Consider the following 25469-nt stretch of genomic DNA (forward strand, 5'->3'; position numbering starts at 1 on the left):
ATATAAGGTGCCTTGTCGTGGTTCTATATTTCAGGAATCTGTCTAAATGAAACACTAATGCTAAAATGAATGATGCCAAATCCAAATGGCTTACAACATGCCTAGTGTTGATTTTTATGAGACGAGAAGTATTTATATATTTCAGTGTAAGCTGAAGCACATTGAACTTTTTTGTACTTGAGTTTACTTTATTGGGGATTAGAAAAATTGATTTTGTTTACATGAGAGTGTGGTTCCAAAATTGATGACAGACCAAATGATTCTATGGAGAGTATTAGTCCCTCATAAACTAGGCATAGAATTAAAATACAAGCTGGAGAATAAAATATGCTACTTATATGGAAATCCCTAAAAAAGCTGCCAGATAAACTGATAGCAAGCCATTGTTTATGGGTCTGAACACTTGGTTAATTCCAGAAATAGAAAAGACATTAACCCTAACCTCAAGGGACTTATTTACATCATAGGTGAGGGTCAGACAGGCAAACATCACATGAGCCAATAAACAAAATATTTATGAGACCAGAAAAGCAGCAGGTTGAAGGCTGTGCTGCAGGTTGGATGAACAAGAAAGCCCCCCAGCTTTCCCCCGGGTGCAGAAATGGAGATGATCCCTTTAAGTTTCTTTGGTTACTGTGGTGGGTCTTGTGAAAGCTGCTACCTGGAGCTATTGATCATTATAGTGGAAAAGAAATAAGCAATCTGAACTCATCCCTGGAACTTAAGTCCTTTTCCTCCCTAATTCCCACCTTCAGCTTCTCTCACTGGGAGGTATGGCTATCGTATTTTGCCCTTTGTGTCCTAAAAGGAGCATAACCTCTACCCTTTGGAGGATCCCAGAGAGGCTGTTGGGAAGGGTCCCAGCCGAGGTGCTTTGGATTCAGCTTCTGAGTCACAGGCCAGAGAACAGCGCCGGTTTATCAGTTCCCTCCCCGCAACCCCCACTAACTGACATAAATGAACTGTTAAAAGGTAAACTGAGGCACATAAGAACTTTGAAGAGTTTATTTGAACAAATACTGATCCAAATCAAACAGCACCAAACCAGAGAGTGTTAGGAACATGCCTACAGAAGCTTGGGACGAGGTTTTTATAGAGACGATGATGCCAAACAAAATATGGATATCTGATTGTCTATAGGTTAAGCAGTTGCCTTATTCGGGAAAGGCTCATTGGCTATTTGAAGTTGATTGTTTTTAAGTTTCATTTTCTCAGATTCCAGTGCACTGACTCTGGTCTAGGTTTCGGTTTGCTAATATAGATTACCAAGGTATCAGGGCCACCTTACTCGAAGGTCTCCTTGTTTAACTGCTGTAACGAACCTCATCCTAGCATGACTACTGCCACCCTATATCCTCTCTGGCTACTTCTCTTCCGTAACATTTGAGGCCATCATATGGCTTATTGTGGTACAGCTTTTCAACAAGTCCCATTTAAGAACATGAACACTGACTTGCTGACACATTAAAATGCATGCTGGTGAAAGGGATGTTCCTTGATGAAACTTCCAAATAAGACATGCTCTTTCTTAAAAATGGGTTATGTTGTAGGACTTAAAACAAAATGGTATCCATTGATGGTCACAGATAAAAAGTATCATGTCTCGATGTTTCATTTGAATATTCTGTGACCTTTCAATACTTGGCTTCTTTATTATCTCCTTGCAAAATATTTATTAACAGAGGGGGTACTTGATGTAGAAAGATAAATGAGGAGACAGAACCCCACAATGGGAATTTATGGGAGATCGGATCTTACAGCTTGTTTTTTCACTAAGTTCTGGAGACCTGTTAACTGCTTTGGATGTCTCCAGAGTGTCATCAATTAGTTGAACTCTGGCCTTTCAAAAGTGGATTGATATCCAGGTGATTAAAGCAGTGGCTGTGTCTCCATATTAATTACTCTTCCTGAAAACACTAGCTTTTTCTCAGCTCCTCCAGAGAAATGTAGTGGTGAGAGAAATGGAGAGTCTGCTCTTTCATAGATCATGTGTTACCTACTCATCACTTGGGAGGTGGTGGTTGTCAAGGACAAAATGGAAAAAGATGTAGGAAGAAAAAAATGTTAGTGCTGCAGCACTGTTAGAAGACTTGTCATTAACCCATTTCCCCTAAGACATTGCTTTGTTTAGGAAAACAAGCCTATGGGATTTAGCTGGAGACTGCATATGTAGAGGTGCTGAGGTCTAAATGCACTTGGGCCCCTAAGGTCCTTATAATAATGGACCGTCACTCATGAAGTCCCTTCTCTGTGCAGGGCACATACATGTTCAGGCTTCTCTTACATTTTCTTAAATATTCCTCACAACAGCCTCTTTAGCAAGTAAGCAAACTGATATTCAGAAAATTTCCCATGACCTCAGAGTTGAGGAAGGCAGAGCTAAGATTCAAACTTACACCTCACTTCAAGTCAACAATAATTCTTAGGAGTTTATTTTGTTGTTTCACTTGCTTGTCTTTAAAACTGGTGTGGAAATGGAGGAGAGGAAGCAGTAGAAGATGAGAAGAGGCAAAGATGAAGTAGGGGGTTGGGGCAGAAGGGGGTTAATATGTTAATTTTCTTGACAAGATTGTCCTGAGCAAGAATTTTATGAAATACAAAGAAAGATCAAATGCGGGTTTGTGAGTGTGTGGATATGGTTCCCACATTCACAAATTGCAAAAACCCCTCAAGATAAGGGGAAAATGCATCTAGAGGAAATAGTCTTTTACAGTTTTTGATCTACTGTATGGAAAATGCACAGCTATAGTATTATCCAAATAAGGAGAAGGGAGAGGTGCTGCTAAGAAGGGAGGAGAAGACTGCATTTGATTTCTTTATTTACATGAGAAATCTTTAATTTCAAGATTAATAAAGCACTATTTTTCATATAGGAGAATTTGTCTTTTCCCCATGACAAGTGTCCTCTGCCATTTGGGGGTGACACACATTTGTTCTGAGAGTTCTGGAGACTGCAAACAACAGCAACCATGCCCCCTGTTATCCACTTTCTGGAGCACAGGCTGGCTGTGCATTGTTTGTCCTGACCTGAGACATTAGGCCCAGCCCCAGGAAGGTGGATCCGGGATTTACCCCACGTGTGGTGTAAGTGAGCCTGCTTGAGCAACTGAGGAGAGCATTTCTAGTAGAGCAATTCTTTTAAATAAGTTGATCTTCCTCTAAGGAGCATGTACTGGTTGAAATGACTAGAACCACCATCCCTCAGTCATGTTGAGCTCATCTCCATCTGCACACTCCCTAACTGGGAGAGCTGAGAGGAATCATGCAAATTCCCTATGCTTGAGTTTTTTTATTTATAAAAGAGAGCCAATCATTAAAGAATTGTTGTGAGGACTAAATAGAATATTGCCTGCAAAACATTTAAACCAATACATGACCCTCAATATCATTAATATTGATTAAAATTTCAAGGCATATCTATTTTTCTTTTTTAATACCCTTTTTCTCTCTAGATTTCTCCAAAGCTTTCAATAAAGCTGTTTTTCCCTTCCTACTCTTTAATGTTCACCCTCCAGCTCCCCATCACTTTCACAACCTGGATGGATATATTTCAATGTCATGATTTTTCTCTATTCAAAACCAATATTAACCCACACCAAAATGAATCCTGCAGAGTAACAAAATCTTTAAATTTAAGGGCCAGTATTTCTTTTCTTTTTTTTTAAACAGTCACATCACATTCCTCTTCTAAATTTGTACATGTGTAAAGGGCTTGACATATTGAAGTAACAAGATTATTAAGGAGAACTGTCAACTAGTTCCTTATACAAAACCTTAGTTTTCTGTTGTTTTTTTCCGCAGGCCCATACCATATTGCAGTCTGACAGTACTCTGAAGGAGATGGTACTGTGAAGCACAACTGCTTACCACAGTGATGGATGGGTAGCTGGTGGGTAACTCACTGCAGAGTTTACTTTTCCAGGTTTGAAATGTCCAGAGTAGACATATGTTAAGTCATCCATCAGAAATGTGGAATGCAATGACAGAAATAACCAGATGCTCTGTAACAAGATGCCACAGGGCAAACTTGGAAAAATGAAACAACTACACTTTTCTCTCCTGCCTGTAACCTGAAGTTCTACTTGCATTTATGTGCAATTAGTACTTTCCACAAGATACTGCAAGAATCCTAGGGAGAAATTCCTTAACGCCCTCTTCACAAAAGACCTTCAAAATTCTAGTTTTTGTTTGTTTGTTTGTCTTTCACCTTTATAAAAGAAAGGAAGAAGGATTGTTTGGTAAGTCCAAAAGGGTATATTTGGAAGAAGAATGGTTCTTAGTTGTCATGGTAACAAGTAATGTTTTCTTGCTTATGGTATAGCCTGTGGATTTGTGGTGCGATTATTATTTCCACGCTTAACTTTATATTAACACATACTGTAGAGCAATGAGGAGAGTAATCAGAGGAACCCAGCCTGGTGAAATTGTCACACAAAAGGGAGAACAAAAGTGAAACAATAATCAATATGAAAAAAAAACACAACTTTTCTTTTGAAAATGACAAATTTGCTACAAATAGAATGTACTTTTTGAAACTTAATAGTCATTATCGCTGCCATTAATATTTGTTGAATGAGAGAATACTTGTGAAAGTTCTTCCTAAAAGTGAGGTGCTGATGGTGGTCAGCGAACAGCAGTGGGCGTTGTTACCTGCTGTCCGTACGGCACTCCACCAGGGTCCTTTCAGAATTTATGAGGCCCTGCATTTTGGAATTTAATTGTAGTGAAATGAACACCGCAAATCTGATTGGAAGACTAAGCCTTGGGGTAACAAGAGTGCTGGAGAGTCCGCAGTGTTTGGGGTTGAGTGAATATCCACATTTTATTTCTTTTTGTGTCGAGAATAAAGCTTCTTTTCCTAATCTTCCCATTTTAAGCCCTTTGCAGCTTGAAAGCCAGTCCTCTCATAGCCTAGTGCTATGGTGCCCTGTATGCCCTATCCCAGCTTTCCCTTCCCCTTTTGCTATCATTTGATTACTTATTCATTCAGCGAACTTCCATCCTCCTATTTATCAGCACTTACTCCTGAAAACAACATGAAACAAGGGTTCAAATTCCATGTCTGCCCCAACCTTGGGATAGTTAATGACTCTACAGCTAAAGCTTCTGTTACCTCGACAATTAAAAGGAGATACGAATAGTTGCTATAAAGGAATATCAAAAAACTTATATGAAATCAGGCATTTGAAGGGCTTGATACCCTGCCTGGCACAAAATATATATTCAATAAATGTTAGCTTCTACTATTATTACAATGTGCCATGTGCCACCCTGTAAGGCCAAGCTCATGTCCCAAGTCCTCTATGGAGCCTTTCCCGCCACGGCAGCCTGCACAGACCTTCTCCCCTGACCCCAGATGTACCCATTGTTGTCACCCAGTTTTAATCACACATGTAACAGAATGATGATGAAACAAGTATTTACCTCTACACTGCCTTCTGTTTGAACATTTTCTCCTCAACTAGAAGATAAGGTCCTTGACATGGAGCACCAACTAGCACTACTTATTCATATTTAATTTTAAAATATCTTCTAAGCACACTAATATATTCCTAGAGGGATGTATTAATTAATTATTACAACACCGATCAAGAGAGTGATATAGGGCCTAAAAAGATGATAGGACCAAGGTACCCACCATACTCAGTCTGTTAAGAATTTAAGACAAATGAAATAATTTATTACCACAGCAAAACTAGTAGTTGACAAAGTTACACTGTATTGTACTTGTCCCATCATATCTATATCTCCCCTCAGCAGCCTTTATCAAGACTTCGTGACACAGCCCCACCTCTTCCCTTTAAAAGCCACTCCCTCAAATCTGCCATTCAGATTATAATATAAATGAACTCCACAAAGTCTCAGATTTTCATGCCACCATGAAGTATACTTGCCAAGGTGGGAGGATAGAATATATCATGTATTGGCTTATTAGCTCTATATATTGTAAATATTTAGATATATGGTATATGGACCTCCATTTGTAATCTTGCTAGGACCTCAGAAATGTTAGGGGCAAGCTTAGTACCGAGGACAGGTTTGAAAGTACTGACCCTGTGATAAAGGCTGCCTGCCATTTATCTTAGTTTTATATTCCCTACTTGTTTCCCATCAGGCTGGTCACTGTGTTTCAACAGTCAAAGGAGAACATGGCTTCACTGTGGCTGGTCACTTTGGGCTGGACCGAAGTTAGTGTTCATTCTTAGCTCTACCAGCACAATATACACTGGAATTTAAATAACCCAGAATTGAGTTGTAATTGTCATAGTCAAGGTGTGGTCCCACTGACCATCCCAGCCATGACGATTTTCCAGCAAATGTTGGCTTTTCTGGTGTCCGTAGCAGGGTGGAAGGAGAAGTTTCAATGAGCCTTTTATCCACCCATTTGCTGCCCCAGTATGTCTTGCCTTACCACATACCTTTATTTTTATAGGAAAAGAATTATGTTGGAGCCATGAGTTTTATTGTACCAATAAATGACGTTTCTGGAATATCTCCTGGGCAGCTACAGAGTGAGGTATAAGAATGCTGGTTCTTGGAAAATACACAAATGAATTCAGCAGCTTACTGTCTGAAAAATGCCTTCAAAGTAAAAGAATCACTGTCTCCCCCTCATCACTACAAGATAGCCAGTTGTATGGGTTAAAAAACACAGAAAGCAAAAACCAAGACAAATGAAAGGACAATCCCACCACAGGGCAGGAAATGAAGAATAGCTTTATAAGAGAAATGATGTGGGGAATTCTTTATATTGGCAACAGGCTATTGCCTAAAATAGAAGCTGGCCAGAACCAGTTTAACAATTTGGGAATAAATATTGTGGCATTTTTACTTACACAGAGTGGTCAGTGAAGACTTTTTAGGTCGTTGAAAACAAAAGTCAAAGATTCCTGTCCAGGCTGTGAGTCCATTCTTCCTGTTATGCCCCAGAGACAATGGAGTTGACACAGAATTTCCAAACGCCATTTGAAAAACTACTTTTTCAGATTATTTGAAAAATGAAAAGTATGTCTTCAAAAGTGTTAAGTGTTTTACTCGAATGATTTGATTATCTCAATTATGTTGAATTCTTTGATTTAACACTCCAGATACCTGTAGGAATTTGATGTATTTCATCTTTTCTCTCTCTTTCTTTAAAACAACCCTTTCCGGAAAGCTTACTGTATCAACATTAACTCAGATGCTACCTGTGAAACCAAGAAACCATACTAGTGATCCATCCCTTCTGTTCCATTTTCAATCTTAATGTAAACTAAATTGATTTAAAAATTATGTGCTATCACTTTCTCTCAAAAGAAGACATATATTGTATTAAAAAAAATTGATAATTTATAAAGTTTTATCCACACCGACACACCTTTCTAGATTCCCTTATGTCTACAAGAGTGCATTTGTGCAATTAGAAGGCCTGTCCCAGCAGTTTATGGACCAGTTAGTTGCCTGATGGAGCATCTAATGTGTGGCCTGGCTTCCCAGACACCTTGCTAGAACCTCAGGCCTCGTTTGCCATTTACTGGTGAAATCAAGACGTTTATTCGTTCATTGCAAAGTGAGAGCTAGGAGCTTTAGATCCAGTAGATGTAATTATCTATGTATTTAGATCCCTGCTGATGTAATTATCAAAGCTCTTCTTACCTTAGGAGAGAAATAAGTGCAGTGATTCAAGGGACAATTTATTTCTAAGAATTAAAGGTGAGAATATGTGTTGAACATTCAAACTGAAGAAGGTTTTTTAATAAGGACCTTAAAGGGCAAAATAATACGTAAAAATATACAATGCAAAAAAGTAGTGTGAATTGCCCACTATTCAGGCCTTTGCCAAAAAAAAAGTCATTCCTGTTATTTCTAAAAGAGGCATAAATTCAATTATCTTCTCAACTATCTAAATAATATTGCTAGCCAACAAAGGCAATATGAGACCTTCATGTATATCTCTTTAATTTCAAGGAACAGAAAGTAATCACTTTGAGTTTGCACTTTAAAGATAATCCCACTCCTGATACGCCAGCATTTACCAGTTCATTTGGAAGCTTGGGAACAAATCACCCTGTGATTTTTGGTGAAATGGTCACTCCCCTGCCTTTCAACAAACTCTTCATGAGATAGTGTCCATTTTACTCTCACATCCAGCCCAGCTTTGTCTCAGCATGGAGCATCTTGCACGGCCCAGGGTTTAGCAGGAATGCAGGGAGCCATGAATGTCAGGCATGTTGAAGTATGATCCTGAGCACAGGCACTTTCATCTTCGTCTTTTGTGCAGAGATAATGGTTTACATTAGACTGATTATATGCAGACTGAGAAGTGTATCTTGTGCAACAACTCTGAGGCGTGCTGAAAGATAAAAATCCCATTTGGTGCATTTTATATTGGTGGTCTTTGACGTGGGCAGCACAGGCCTGCACAGTCCTTGTAAATCAGATATAATGAGGGCCAGATAGCAACTCGCTTAGCTGTTGAATGAAGTAAGTGTTTCTTTACTTCAGACTGAAGGATGGCATATTTGCTATCTAAAACCTTATGATATCGGGTTGAAAGAAGTATTTTATTTATATCTCTGAATGCAGACTATATGGCCGGTTAGTTATGTGAACATTCCTGATGCTGCATAGCAAGGTTTTTAAAGGAAGTTTTATTTATTCACTTTTATGTAATTTTTATAATGATCTCCCTGGATGGCCTTTTATATTGAAGATGATCTGCTTTCCAACTTCTTTCTCTTTCCTTTTTGCCACCAGCTTTCTGGGCAAAGAAGAAAGGCAACCCTGTGGTAGCTCATGACCATAATTTTTTAACTGGAGACTGCGTTCTCAGTTGGAAAAGCAGTGTAATTCCTGAAAGCAAGAACAAACCCAGGCCCAATAATCCTCCCTGAGTGGAACATAAGCCTCATGAGTGAAAACACCTTTGCTTCTAATGTTTCAATAATCCCAGTTTTATAGGCAGCAGTTTATTTTATGTTTAATAGAGCTATTTCCAAGTGTTTTCTAATATTATACATTTTGATATCTACAAGATGAATGGTAATTCCAATTTTATAAGTGGAGAAACAGGAGCATGGAGGGATTACAGAGACCTTGGTGTTAAGGGAGACCAGCAGAGTTGTTTTCTGTCTGCGCTATGAACACACACATGTGTGTACACACACATTCACACAACAGTCACACAAACATATACACACATTCACACACACATTGCTTACAGACATATACACACAGTCTCACATAGAAACACCCATGCTCACACACATCTGCACACTCTTGCACACATACACATACTTGCATATATACACAGTCAAAAGCATGAAGATATAAAAGGAAAAAACTGTGTATTATCCTAGTTCAAAAATTTCTTATTTATGAAAAATTTATTATAATACTATTTAATTCTTTTTCTTCCCAAACACATTTAGTAACTTTAACAGACCAAAAGGAGTCATTTATTTATTTATTGCTCAGCAGAAATTCTTAGGGAGCTCGAAACTGGTATTGTAAACACTAAAAATTTAAGAAGCAGCTCCTAACCAAGAGTTTGGCATAGAGTAGGCATCTAATAAATGTCCTGAAATTTTTTTAATGTCCATTGAAAACTATCATGCACTTCAGGTTAAATATGATAGGCCTAATACTTATCTCTATTCCCTTCTAAAATGCCACTGAAATGAAAGTAAAGCAACAAACAAATAAATAAATAAACAAGGTATAACCCACAGGGACCAAAAAAAAAAATCAGAGAAAATGAAAGCAAAGACATCAAAATAACTGAAGAAGGAAATTCAAAAGAAGAGTGAAAATTGATTTCACAGAGTAGAGAATTAAGAAACCTATGTGTCTATGGGGATAAAAGAAATTGATACCACTGAATGGAGACAGGCCCAGGGATTGGAAGTTCAAGGTATCTGCGGAAGCCATAGTCAGGGACAGAACTGAAAAAGGATGATTGACTGAGAGTCCATACTGAGGACGTTTCAAGTCTTCTCCTTGATCCAAGAAGGTGGAGAAGCCTCTCACGTGGAAGACAGGAAGACAAACAAAAATAAATAGAATTGGAGGAAACAGAGAATAGACAAACATGGGACCATTCTAAATCCTAATACTGTCAGTGAGATAAAATACTTTAGCTGAGAGCCAATAGAAGGTCATTAAAAAAATAATAAGAGCCATTCCAAGAAGAATAAAGTCTTTGAAATTTAAAACATATTAAAATAAAGATCTCAGTAGAAGAGCTGGAAAATGAAGTTGAGGAAATAACTCCAAATTAAAACAAGAAGACAAAGAGATGAGAAACAAGGACCAAATGATATGAAACGTCAATGTTTCCTTCAGGGAGATCAATATGTAACTAAAAGAAGTTCCAGAAAGAGCACACAGAAAAACTAAGGGAAACTAAATAACCAGACAAATAATATGAGAAAACTTTAACAAATGAAAGGATGTGATCTTCACATTTAAAAGGGTCCACCAAGTGTCCCAAACAATAACATATTCAAGCATATCATCATGAAATATTGGATCGACTGGATAGTGTGAGAAGATATTAAAAAACTCCAGAGAAACAAAACAAAGCAAAACTAAACAAAGAAAAAGTAAATAAACCCAAAATGAAAATAGTTTATGTAACAAAAAAGAAGATGTGGAATATCATCAGACTTCATAAAAGGAAACTCTACTCCCTGGAAGTCAACAGGGAAATGCTGGAGAGAGAGGCAGTTCAAGATGGCAGAGTGGGAAAATCCTGACCTCACTTCTTCCCATAGACACACTGCATTCTACAGCTGTATATGGAAGAATTCCCTCTGAAAAAGACCTGAAAACTTCTCCTTCATAACAAAGGATAAAAGGGCCACATCAAGACAGGTTGGAGAAGCAAAGATGTGTAAGGCCAAGAATCCCTCCCCTGGTGTAGCAACTCACATCTCACAGCCTTCTTCCTGAGGAATGGGGGGTCTGTGCCCCACATCAGGCACCCCAAACCTTTGAGCCTGCACCAGAGACCTGAGCCCCTGAAACATCTGGCTTTGAAAACCAGTGGGGTTTATGTCCAGGAGACCCAAAGTATTGTTGGAATCTGAGATTCTGCTCTTAAAGGGCTTGTACACAGACTCACTTACCATTGGACCCAGTGCAAAAGCAGCAGTTTGAAAAGCATGTGGACTGTAAGTGAAGGAGGTTCATTTGCAGTCTTAAAGCATCTGCCAGAGGAGCAGGGGCCTGTGCGGACTCTCTCCAGGGACAGAGGCTCTGGCAGGCACTATTTTTGTGCTCTCAGTCAACCTTGTTAAAAAGCCTACAGGCACATGCAGTCCACGGAAGGGACACTCAGGATGGCCTGGCTCTAGTGGCCAAGGAAGGTTGTGTTTACTATCCTAAAGGTCTGAAACAATTGGAAAGACAATTCTTGGGAGACTACTACCCACTGGGCACTGCACAGACAGCTGACTGAAGTACACCTCCTGGCTTCCTGTATGGAGGCTTGTATCGTTGTCCTGGAGCTTCAGCCTGAGGCGTGGGCTTCAGGTCTGCCACATATCTACAGGCTGCGGTGGTGTCGGCTGACATGGGCCAAGAGACACCATCTTTGTGCTCTCCAATTTGTGCTACAGATTGACAGTACCTCCCAGAAAGGAGCTTATACGCTCAGTTTAAGCCCCAATTTTTGTGACCATCACCCAGGGAACATGTCTACATTTCCTGATCTGGAGGCCAGAGGGTTTTCAACTGTACTCTTGCAAGACTGTGTTTAATTGCATGCTTTAAAAGCTGCTACCTGAATGGAACAGAACAGAGAGCCAGAAATAAACCCATTCTTATATGGTTAATTCATCTATTTCAAAGGAGGTGAGAATACAAAAATGGGGAAAAGGCAGTCTCATTAATAAATAGTGTTGGCTATGTAAGAATTTGTACTCCATGTAAGAATTTGTTCGTTATGCATCAGAAGATTGGAGACTGACGAAAATTAGGCTTGGGGTGGATTAATGATTGTGCATTGAGTATTGACCCCCCTATACAGAAATTTATTGTGGTTAACAACTATTTGATCAATAAATATGAGAGATGCCCTCACAAAAAAAAAAAAATATATATATATATATATATATATATATATATATATATAAACACACTTCCAATTGTAAAATAAATAAGTAACCGGGATGTAATGTATAGCATAAGGAATATAGTCAAAATATTGTAACAACTTGGTATGGTGATACCTGGTACCTAGAATTATCATGTATATAAATGTTGAATCACTGTGTTGTACACCTGAAACTAATGTAATGCAATGCTGTTGTCAACTACCCTTCAATAAAAATAAATAAATAAATAAATAAATAAATAAATAAATAAATAGTGTTGGGAAAACTGGACATCTACATGCAAAAGAATAAAACTGAATCATTATGTTGCATCATACACAAAAATAAACTCAAGGTGGATTAAAGACATAAAAATAAGACCTAAAACTATAAAACCCCTAGAAGAAAAACATAGTCAGTACACTCTTAAACATCAGCATTAGTAACTTTTTTTCTAGATGTCTCTCCAGGCAAGGGAAACAAAAGCAAAGATAAACAAGTGGGACTACATCAAATTAAAAAGCTTCTGCACAGCGAAGGATACCATCAACAAAATGAAAAGGCAACCTATAGTATGGGCGAATATATTTGCAAATGATACATCTGATAAGGGACTAATATCCAAAAAATTCAAAGAATTCATACAACCCAACACCAAAAAATCAAATAATATAATCTAAAAATGGGCAGAGGAACTGAACAGACATTTTTCCAAAAAAGACATACAGATGGCCAACAGACACATGAAAAGATGTTCAACACCATTAATCATCAGGGAAATTGAAATTAAAACCACAATGAGATATGACCTCACACCAGTCAGAATGGTTAGTATCAACAAGACAAGAAACAAGGGTCCGTGAGGATGTGGACAAAAGGGAATACTTATGTTCTGCTGGTGGGATTGCAAATTGGTGCAGCCATTATGGAAAGCAGTATGGAGCCTCCCCAGAAAACTAAAAATAGTAATATAAATATGACCCAATTCCACTTCAGGGAATTTACCTGAAGAAAACAAAATTCCTAATCTGAAAAGATATATACTCTTCTATGTTTATCAAAGCATTATTTACAATTTCCAAAATATGGAAACAACCTAAATGTCCATCAATAGATGAATGGATAAAGATGTGTTACATTTTTACAATGAAATATTATTCAGCCATAAGAAGACTGAAATCTTGCGATCTGTGACAGCATGGATGGTCCTAGAGGGTATTATGCTAAGTGAAGTAGGTCAGAGAAAGACAAATACCATATGATTTCACTTACACGTGGAATCTAAAAAACAAAACAATGAACAAGCAAATGGAAAGAGACTCAAACACAGAGAACAGACTGGTGGTTAGTATAACAGAAGTGGGTGAAAGGGTGGTTGAAGCAGGTGAGGGGAAAAAAATTACTGAGAATGTTTGCTATCTTGATCAAGCTAATGGTTACATGAATGTACACACATGTGAAAATTCATTGATCTGTACATTAAGATTTGTGCATTATATTGTATGTACCTCAATTTTTAAAAATGTAGCCCCCCTGCCCCAACAACAATAAAAAAGCTACTATCTCAGGGTCTGGCTTCTAGTCAGCCAGAAACTAGGTGTTGATTGAAGAGTCCTTCATTTGAACACCAACAGATCTTGGCATACCCTCAACAGCTAGGACCTATCAAGTATTAGTCAGGCTGCTTAGACAATCACAAGGGTTTGTGAGGCAACCAAGAGCCAGGGCAAGGTTGAATTACAAATTTCCTCTCCTGCATGAGAAATGCTTTCAAATTCTGAGAGACAGAACATAATTTTCAACCTAGATTCTATACATAGCGAAATTGTTAATCAAATGAGGATATCGAATAAAGACACAAGGTTAAAAAAATTACTTCCCTTATGTCCTTTCTTGCAAGAATATAATGATGAGAATAACAAACACTTCCATGATGTTCAGTATTTGCCAGGCAATGCTCTAAGCATCTTACATACAGTAAGTCACTTCTTACAGAATTCCCGTGATGTAGGCATTTTTCCAAAAAAGACATACAGATGGCCAACAGACACATGAGAAGATGTTCAACACCATTAATCATCAGGAAAGTGCAAATCTTTTGAAGAGACTGAGACACAGAGAGGTTGCAATTCTTGCCCATGGTCACTCCAGTTAGTGACTGGAGGAGATGGGCCATGAATCCAGAAGCCTGAGTCCAGAGTGGCTGCCTTGCTGTCCAGCTATACTTCCCCTCAGAAACACTGGGGAAAGAAATTAGAGGCAAGCAGAGTATACCACGTGGCTCAACTATAATAGTGACATGGTCAGAATAATGGAAAATTTGAATTCTGATTAAACCAAAATTATATAACTATTTTCAAGATGTGTGGAGAAGTGTGAATATGTGTGTGTGTGTGTGTGTGTAATATGTTGAGAGTAACTAGAGAGCCAAATTCTCATCTTTCATCATACAAAGTGAATAGAAAAATTATCAGACTGAGAAATCAAGCTGATTCATCTCTGCCTAACACATAGAAGGGACTCAATAAATGTTTGTGAATGAATGAATGAATTTCCCAAGTCTGCATCTCACATTCATTTGCACATTTGCATAGCACTATCCTTGAAAAACTGGACAACTTTTTATCTTTCTCTGCATGCTGTGTGTGTCATGGAGAAATGCTTATGATAAACATAATAAAAAATAGCAAATTTGCATGATATTTCAATTCTATATTTTAAATAATAGAATGTACATATGTGTATGTATATAGTTACAAGCATGATGTTATATAGATAGGATAAAATCTCTGCAAGGATAAACCCTAAAGGTGTCAGTGGAGAATGGGACTGCAAAGAGGGAGATTTCTTACTTGATATACACTGTATTTTCTAAAATTTTGCAATGAACATTTATTTTTGTAATTAAAACTTCAAAATTTAAAATGTACTTAAGTTGTCACAATCATATTTTGATACTTAAAAATTTTAAAGGTCAAAATTCATCTATTTTGTGTTCTTAACACCTCGAGTTTATTTAAACATTGCTTTAGTCAACTATAAATTTAGTCTTGGCTGAGAATAGATGAATAAGGGACAGTTGCCCTCAGGAACAACATGCACTTAGAGACCCTGGAAACAGTGAGTTGTAGCTCAACTACTGGGACTCTGGGCACAAAAACTTGAAAACTAGGAAACTGCTTTATTGGCAACTATGGACCCAGTAAATACTTGGGATGTCAACATTTCTCTGGCTTCCAAGACAATAGCAGTCAGGTGGGAGCATGCCAAGCAAAAGCACATAAAACCTGAATAAATCTCTCTGCGTGTCATTCTCTGCTGCCAGTGTCCGACGTGTAAGGCACTGAAAGGCAAAAAACAGGCTTTTTCATTCCCACCCAGAGCCTTTTGCAAAGATACCTAGACACACAGTTCCATTGTACTGCTCTAAAGTCCTGGGTAGGCTTCTTCACAAGGGAAGAGTTTCACAGGGAAGGGGAAAGGCTTGCCAAAGCGCTCAAACTTTCACTTCCTGTATTTGTTTACTAGGGCATTTATTCTAATTTAAAGGTAAGGTTTCACTCATTCCTTCCCTATCCCCCAAAAATGAATGAAGGAGGAAAGGTAAAGCCAAGAAGACTTGCTCTTCATACAGACCTCACTTGGGGCGGGTGCGGGGAGCTGTTTGGGGGTTTTGCTTAGGTAGTGTCTTGGACGAGGCATATGGCTGGTTACGTACACATGCAGCAGGGAAGTGGAAGCATCACTGATCTTTTAATGGGAAAAGCTTAAGGTAAACAGAGTTTTTCTTCCTTGTGATGCCAAGAGCTAAAATAATAAATACAGATAGGAGGTAGCCTCATACTTCAAATAATTTGTTGAAACTACATTCACAAACTCAGCCTGATGCTGTTTGTGCAGTTGTTAACCATAAGGTGAGCCCTAGCCCTTGCTGGGCCTCGGACAAGTGCCTTGCCAGTCACCACTCACATCAGCCCAGCCTTGGAGTCTAAAATTAGTTGACCTGCCCAAATGTCCAAACTATGATCGATTGATTGTCTCAACTTTCAGGGCAGACCCTCGAGTTTGATTGGCAGATCAAAATGCTAACTATCTGGTTGGAGGGGCAAAGGTCATGCTGTGTCTGTACTTTATGATATAAACAATGCTACCAAAGAACAGAAAAACCAGAATAAAGATTACCTGGATAAAATACCAGAATGACAAAAAAGGTCATTACTTAAGTACCTAAAATATTTAGTCAAACTGTCTTTCTAAAGTTTATGTACTAATAATTCCTCACATATTGTTCTAAGCAAAATTATTCAAGAATTTTTCAGAATTACATTTGTGTCTTAAGCTTTGTTGTCAGTTCTTTTGGAAATGACCTAAGACGTGTGACTTACAAGGCTACAAACATCCAAGTTTTGTAGGACAAGAAAAATATTGAGTAAATCACATTTGAAATAAATAATGACAAACTCCTATGTGCAGATTTGTGAATAGCAAGATGTTTTGAGAGTAGGTAGGACAGTTTATAAATGTGTTTTATCCTTAAATATTTCTAAAAACATCAATTTCTTTTTCTTTTCTCAGCATAGGCCCACTTCCTCATCTCCTATTCCTTCCTTAATCCATTCCATTTGGGCTTCTATTCCTAATTTTTCACTGCAACTGCATTTATCAAGGTCACAAGTAAACTATATCTTTTCAAAGTTAACATCAGTTTACCTTTCCTTTGCCTCTAAAAAATACTGGACATTGTTTATCACTCCATTCTACTCAAAACATTCTCTGCCATAGCCTCCATAACCCTGCAGCTGTTGGCTTTTCTTACTTCCTCAGTGGTCCTCCTTTTCAGTCTTTTTTGCTGGCTTTTCCTGCTATCTCATAATTCCTAATCTAGGAGTGCCCAGAGATATTTCCTGTATCATCTTCTCTCTGTAATTCTTTCCCTGAGTATTCTCACCCAGTCTGTGCCTTTCAATATTATGTCTAAACTGATGACTCTCAAAATCATATTTTCAGCTTGACCAATATCTTGAGCTCTAGATTCATATATCTAATGCTAGTTGACAACTCTACTTGTCTAATTATCACTGCATCTTTGACATAGACCAAAAAGAACTATCAATTCTTATCCCTCTTCCCTAATTCTCTGTTACCAAGTCTCCTTCATCTTGATAAATGGCACCATAATCCATCTAGCTTCTCAGGCCAAAAGCCCAGGAGTCATCCTTGACTCCCTTTTCCCCCTCAGAACCTCTCCAACCCATCAACCAGTTCTATTAGCTTTACTGCTAACATATAGTGTGATTCTGGGCACTTCTTGCCCTCTTCATTCTACCACTTTTGTCCAAGTCACTTTCATCTCTCACCAGAGCATCCTTTTACCCAGTCTTGCTGCCTCCATCTTTGTTTCTACATTCCATCCTTCACAAGGATGTTGCGTGAACATTTAGAGCATAAACCAGATCATGATACTCCCAGTATCTCTTTGCTGATTATCATATGTAAAGCCTTATGCTATAGTCTGTAAATAGAGAAAGGTCATGATTCAGTACAGGAAGTAAACATGCATACTGTACTTCTAACCATAATCAGAGAGTGGCAGGTGCTCACCTAACAGTATATAAACGAACATGAAAAAAAACACTAATTTTTACTAGAGTGGTAATGGCTGATATGGAGCCTGATTGGAGAAATTATTGTCGGGTCATTCATTCAATAATCATTTTTTGAGCACACACTATACCCTGAACTGAGCTCCACAGGGAAAATTATATTTGAATCAAGCAGGATAAGCAGGACTTAAGAGAAATACTGTTTGCTAAGGGACAAAATGTGGAATACACAAGAACAACTTACATGTTCTGAGAATCTTGACAAGTTCAAGTGTGCTGAAATTATATGTTCCAGTGTGTTGGAACCAAGGCCTTGGCTGGAGAAACCACAGGGACAGTGTACAGGAAGGTTGGTAAGGCCCACATTACATTGGGCCTGGGAGGCCCAGACAGGCCAGACTGTCTGCAATTAACCTGACAGCAATGGCAATCATCAAAGATGACTTACTTCGCCTTTTTAATAGTGAAGTGATATAAACAAATTTGTGCTTTAAATTTTTTACTCAGGAGCTAGGATGAAAGGTGATTTATGGGAATAAGATAGAAGTCAAGGAGAACATTTATGGAGCTGCTGTAATATTTTAGAAGAAAGATGGTAAGATGGTACAGACCTAAATTGGAGCAGTAGCAGTGAGAATGGAAAACATGGATAGTATTAGAAAAAACATCACAAGCTGAGAGCTTGAAATCCAACCTTGTCATAAATGTTTTGCTTAATAATGCAAACATTTTAAAATCCAGAGACTTCATATAAAATATAAATTTTCAACTCTTCTTCAGAAACCCAAAACCCATAGTAGGGAGCCACATTCCCTTATCACAGCCCTGCCTGACAGTTAAGGAGGAGCACATGCTTTCTTCTTTAGACAGTCATGCTCTTCCCTACCTGGCCACATCCCTTCCAGCCTGTATTATTTGACCCATCTGGGCTCTATAGGCAATTGAGAGATATTTGAGATAATCTGAGAAAATCAACCAGCCCCAGTGGTTGATGGGAGTGGAATGAGGAAGGAAGGACAGGTTCACCTTCAGAAAGTGGTGGCTGGATATGCAACTACCTGAGATAGGGTGTACAGGAGAAGAAACTGGTTTGAGGAGTAAGATCATTAGTTTAGTTCTGGATATGCTGAGTGAATACGTTATTAAATCAATCTGTCTTCCATTTAAATGTTATTAAAGGAAAAACCATCTTCTATTATATGCTTTTAAAAACAAATGACTGTTTAACCCAACCATTAAACCAACCTGCTAATTCTTTCATTCTGCCAAAAGAAGTCTTTGATCCAAAACATATAAATGTACTGTGTTCATAAAAAGATGTTATTTTAATCAAATTTACATTTGAAGTGTCACAAGGAATTTTTATTCTTCCTGTCATTATTTATGTAAAGGAAAGTATTGCCAAAATTAAAGGCAAAGGAAATTAGCTTTTCTAGTTAATGTCATTGGACATGAAACATTTTTACTCTGATGGAATAAAGAATTGGAAGATTTTTGAAAAACTCTATAGAGTTAATTTAATCTTATGAGAAAGGACTATAGCAAGATATTGAAAGGCTGATTTTTTTTCCCTAATGAGGAAAAATGTCAAGATAAATGAATTTTAACCCTGAAATTAGAAACAGATTGTAAATGGAGAGTTCGTAGGTTATTCCACATTCCAGAATGTTCTCTCTCTTCCTTCCTCCTCATCACTCATAGTACTTAAAGGTCCAGCCCCAGCCACTCCTGGTTCATTGAGATGTCACAGAACCATCCAGTCCATAGCCTCCTCCCCTTCTCTCAACCATTCCTTCTAGTTTCTAACCAAGAGTTCAGCATTCTCCCTTTCCACTAATGGTTTCATTTGTCTTCATTTTACTTCTCTGATAAGTCAGTAAGTTCATAGAATAAAGAAAACAAAACTATGTTTCTTCACTGTTCCCCAGACTACAGTGCACGCACTAAGTAGTTGGTAAAACTTTTGTCTGGTTGAGAGAGAAGATTAAGGGGCAGTATATTAAGGAGCACAGGTTCTGGAGCTAGCCTGATCCCAGCTCCTTCACTTAGTGGCTGTGTGATTTGGACAAGTTATTAAACTGTTCTCTGCTGCAATCTCTTCATTTGTCAAATGACAGTGCCTGTGTCACAGGGCCATTGAGATGATAAAAATAAGTTCACGTATGGAATGCACTTAGTCTCTGGCGTGTAGTAAACTCTCAGTAAATACCAGTTATTGTTATTCTGAATGTAGGCCCTAATACAAATTTCCTGACATTGAATAAATTGTTGCATCTTCTTATTCCTCAGTTGTTTGTTCTGGAAAATGGGGACACTAGTAGTACCTACTACATAGGGTTTTCCAGTAATTAAATGAAATGATGTATGGAAAGTGCCTGGCACATAAGAGGAGCTCAACAAATGTCAGCCATTCTTATTATCACCACAAATATTGTATTTATTCCAAACCAACCAATCAATTGACAGGAGTAGGGGTTTGAGGGAAGGGGAATAAGTATACTGAGCTAGAGTAAAACCAATCAAGATTTCTGGCATCAGGTAGCAATGATCTCCAAAAATGTCCTCATATGTTTTAGTTTTAGTTTTTAATTTTTTATTAAGGTATTATTGATATACACTCTTGTGAAGGTTTCACATGAAAAAACAATGTGGTTACTACATTTACCCATATTATCAAGTCCCCACCCATACCCCATTGCAGTCACTGTCCCTCAGTGTAGTAAGATGCCACAGAATCCCTATTTGCCTTCTCTGTGCTACACTGTTTTCCCCATGACCCCTCACACCATGTGTAATAAACACAGTACCCCTCAGTTCCCTTCTCCCTCCCTCCCCACCCGCACTCCCCAACCCCTCCCCTTTGGTAACCGCTAGTCCATTCTTGAAGTCTGTGAGTCTGCTGCTGTTTTGTTCCTTCAGTTTTGCTTCATTATAATAATCCACAAATGAGGGAAATCATTTGGCACTTATCTTTCTCCACCTGGCTTATTTCACAGAGCATAATATCCTCCAGCTTCATCCATGTTGTTGCAAATGGTAGGATTAGTTTCTTTCTTACGGCTGAATAGTATTCCACTGTGTATATGTACCACATCTTCTTTATTCATACATCTACTGATAGACACTTAGGTTGCTTCCATATCTTGGCTATTATAAATAGTTCTGCAATAAATATAGGGGTGCATATGTCTTTTTGAATCTGAGAACTTATATCCTTTGGGTAAATTCCAAGGAGTAGGATTCCTGGGTCAAATGGTATTTCTATTTTTAGTTTTTTGAGGAACCTCCATATTGCTTTCTACAATGGTTGAACTAGCTTACATCCCACCAGCAGTGTAGGAGGGTTTCCCTTTCTCCACATCCTCACCAGCATTTGTTGTTCTTAGTCTTTTTGAAGCTGGCCATCCTTACTGGTGTGAGGTGATATCTCATTGTGCTTTTAATTTGCATTTCCCTGATAATTAGCAATGAGGAGCATCTTTTCATGTGTCTGTTGGTCATCTGAATTTCTTCTTTGGAGAAGTGTGTCTTCATATCCTCAACCCATTTTTTAATCAGGTTATTTACTTTTTGGATGTTGCAGCATGTGAGTTCTTTATGTATTTTGGATATTAACCCCTTATCAGATATATCATTTACAAATATACTCTCCCATACTGTAGGATGCCTTTTTGTTCTGTTGATGGTATCCTTTGCCATACAGAAGCTTTTTAGTCTGATGTAGTCCCATGTGTTCATTTTTGCTTTTGTTTCCCTTGCTAAAGGAGATGCATTCAGGAAGCAGTTGCTCATGTTTATATTCAGGAGATTTTTGCCTATGTTGTCTTCTAAGAGTTTTATGGTTTCATGACTTACATTCAGTCTTTGATCCATTTCAAGTTTACTTTTGTGTATGGGATTAAACAATAATCCATTTTCAATCTCTTCAATGTAGCTGTCCAGTTTTGCCAAAACCAGTTGTTGAAGAAACTGACATTACCCCATTGTATGTTCATGGCTCCTTTATCATATATTAATTGACCATATATTGTTGGGTTTTTATCAGGGTTCTCTAGTCTGTTCCAATGGTCTATTGGTCTGTTTTTGTGCTAGTACCAAATTCTCTTGATTATTATGGCTTTGAGGTAGAGCTTTAAGTTGGGGAGCATCATCCCCCCAGCGTTATTTTTACTTCTCAGGATTGCTTTGGCTATTCAGGGTCTTATGTGGTTCCATATGAATTTTAGAACAATTTGCTCTAGTTCATTGAAGAATGCTTTTGGTATTTTGACAGGAATTGCATTGAATCTGTAGATTGCTTTAGGCAGAATGACCATTCTGAAAATATTAATTCTTCCTATCCATGAGCATGGGATGTGTTTCCATTTATTGGTATCTTCTTTAATTTCTTTTGTGAGTGTCTTGTAGTTTTCAGAGTATAGGTCTTTCATTTCCTTGGTTAGGTTTATTCCTAGGTATTTTATTCTTTTTTATGCAACTGTGAATGGAATTGTTTTCCTGATTTCTCTTTTTGCTAGTCCATCGTTAGTGTATAGGAATGCAACATGTTTCTGTGTATTAATTTTGTATCCCACAACTTTGCTGAATTCAGATATTAGACCTGGTAGTTTTGGAGTGGATTCTTTAGCATTTTTTGTGTACATTATCATGTCATCTGCAAACAGGGACAGTTTAACTTCTTCCTTGCCAATCTGGATGTCTTTTATTTCTTTGTGTTGTCCGATTGCTGTGGCTAGGACCTCCAGGACTATGTTGAATAAAAGTGGAGAGAGTGGGCATCCTTGTCTTTTTCCCAATCTTAAAGGAAAAGCTTTCAGCTTCTTGCTGTTAAGTGTGATGTTGGCTGTGGGTGTGTCATATATGGCCTTTATTATGTTGCGGTACTTGCCCTCTATACCCATTTTGTTGAGAGTTTTTATTATGAATGGACGTTAAATTTTTTCTAACGCTTTTGGTGCATCTATGGAGATGATAACGTGGTTTTTGTCCCTCTTTTTGTTGATGTTGTGGATGATGTTAATGGATTTTCAAATGGTGTACCATCCTCGCACCCCTGGAATAAATCCTACTTGATCATGATGGATGATCTTTTTGATGTATTTTTGAATTTGGTTTGCTAATATTCTGTTGAGTATTTTTGCATCTATGTTCATCAGGGATATTGGTATGTAATTTTCTTTTTTTGTGGGGGTCATTACCTGCTTTTAGTATTAGAGAGATGCTGGCCTCATAGAAAATGAATTTGGAGGTATTCCCTCTTCTACTTTTTTGAAAATTTTAAGGAGGTTGGGTAATAGGTCTTTATTAAATGTTTGATAAAATTCAGAATTGAAGCCATCTGGTCCAGGAATTTTGTTCTTTGGTAGTATTTTGATTACCAATTCAATTTCATTGCTGCTAATTGGTCTGTTCAGATGTTCTGTTTCTTTCCGGGTCAGCCTTGGAATGTTGTATTTTTCTAGAAAGTTGTCCATTTCTTTTATGTTATCCAGTTTGTTAGCGTATAATTTTTCATAGTATTCTCTAATAATTCTTTGTATTTCTGTGGTGTCTGTCATGATTTTTCCTTTCTCATTTCTGATTCTGTTTATGTGTGTAGACTCTCTTTTTATCTTGATAAGTCTTCTAGGGTTTTATCTGTTTTGTTTATTTTCTCAAAGAACCAGCTCTTGCTTTCATTGATTTTTTCTATTGTTTTATTCTTCTCGATTTTATTTATTTCTGCTCTAATCTTTATTATGTCCCTCCTTCTACTGACTTTGGGCCTCATTTGTTCTTCTTTTTCTAGTTTCATTAATTGTGAGTTTAGACTGTTCATATGGGATTGTTCTTCTTTCCTGAGGTAGGCTTCCCACAGATTTTGGGGTGTTGAATTATTATTGTCATTTGTGTCCATATATTGCTTGATCTCTGTTTTTATTTGGTCATTGATCCATTGGTTATTCAGGAGCATGTTGTGAAGCCTCCATGTGTTTGTGGGATTTTTCATTTTCTTTGCTTAATTTATTTCTAGTTTCATACCCTTGTGATCTGAGAAGTTGGATGGTACAATTTCAGTCCTTTTTAATTTACTGAGGCTCTTTTTTGTGGCCTAGTATATGATCTATTCTTGAAAATGTTCCATGTGCACTAGAGAAGAATGTGTATTCTGCTCTTTTGGATGAAGTGTTCTGTAGATGTCCATTAGGTCCACCTGTTCTAATGTGTTGTTCAATGCCTCTGTGTCCTTACTTATTTTCTGTCTGGTTAATCTGTCCTTTGGAGTGAGTGGTGTGTTGAAGTCTCCTAGAATGAATGCATTGCATTCTACTTCCCCTTTTAATTCTGTTGGTATTTGTTTAACATATGTCGGTGCTTCTGTGTTGGGTGCATAGATACTTATAATGGTTATATCTTTTTGTTGGATTGACCCTTTATCATTATGTAATGTCCTTCTTTGTCTCTTGTGACTTTCTTTGTTTTGAAGTCTATTTTGTCTGATACAAGTTCTGCAACTACTGCTTTTTTCTCCCTTTTAGTTGCATGAAATATACTTTTCTATCCCCTTACTTTCAGTCTGTATATGTCTTTGGGTTTGAAATGAGTCTCTTGTTGGCAGCATATAGATGGGTCTTGTTTTTTTATGCATTCAGTGACTCTATATATTTTGATGGGTGCATTCAGACCATTTACATTTTATGGTGATTATCAATAGGTATGTACTTATTGCCATGCAGGCTTTAGATTCATGGTTACTAAAGGTTCAAGGTTAACTTACTTACTATCTAAGAGCCTAATTTAATTCACTTAGTATGCTATTACAAACACAATCTAAAGGTTCTTTTTTTCTCCTCCTTTTTCTTCCTCCTCCATTCTTTATATATTAGGTATCATATTCTGTACTCTTTGTCTATCTCTTGATTGACTTTGGCGGTAGCTAATTTAAATTTGCATTTGCTTAGTAAATAGCTGTTCTACTTTCTTTACTGTGGTTTTATTACCTCTGGTGACAGCTGTTAAACCTTGGGAACACTTCCATCTATAGCAGTCCCTCTGAAATACACTGTAGAGCAATTTGTGGAAGGTAAATTCTCTCAGCTTTTGCTTATCTGGAAATTGTTTAATTCCTCCTTCTAATTTAAATGGTAATCTTGCCAGGCAGAGTATTCTTGGTACAAGGTCCTTCTGCTTCATGCCATTAAATACGTCATGCCACTCCCTTCTGGCCTGTAAGGATTCTGCTGAGAAGTCTGTTGTTAGTCTGATGGGCTTTCCTTTGTATGTGATCTTATTTCTCTCTCTGGCTGCTTTTAATAGTCTGTCCTTATCCTTGATCTTTCCCATTTTAATTACTATGTGTCTTGGTGTTATCTTCCTTGGTTCCCTTGTGTTAGGAGATCTGTGGATCTCCATGGCCTGAGGGGCTATCTCTTTCCGCAGATTGGGGAAGTTTTCAGCAACTACCTCCTCAAAGACACTTTCTATCCCTTTTTCTCTCTCTTCTTCTTCTGGTATCCCTATAATGCAAATATTGTTCCATTTGGATTGGTCACACATTTCTCTCAGTATTGTTTCATTCTTAGAGGTCCTTTTTCCTCTCTGTGCCTCAGCTTCTTTGTATTCCTGCTCTCTGATTACTATTTTATTTTTCATCTCCTTCATCATATCTAACCTGCTTTAAAAATGTTCTATTGTAATAAAGAAGATGTGGTACATATACACAATGCAATACTACTCAGCCATAAGAAAAGGGCAAATCCTACCATTTGCAGCAACATGGATGGAGCTGGAGGGTATTATGCTCAGTGAA

This window comes from Manis pentadactyla, chromosome 12 (genome assembly GCF_030020395.1).
Source record: "Manis pentadactyla isolate mManPen7 chromosome 12, mManPen7.hap1, whole genome shotgun sequence".
In the NCBI taxonomy this organism is placed as follows: Eukaryota; Metazoa; Chordata; class Mammalia; order Pholidota; family Manidae; genus Manis; species Manis pentadactyla.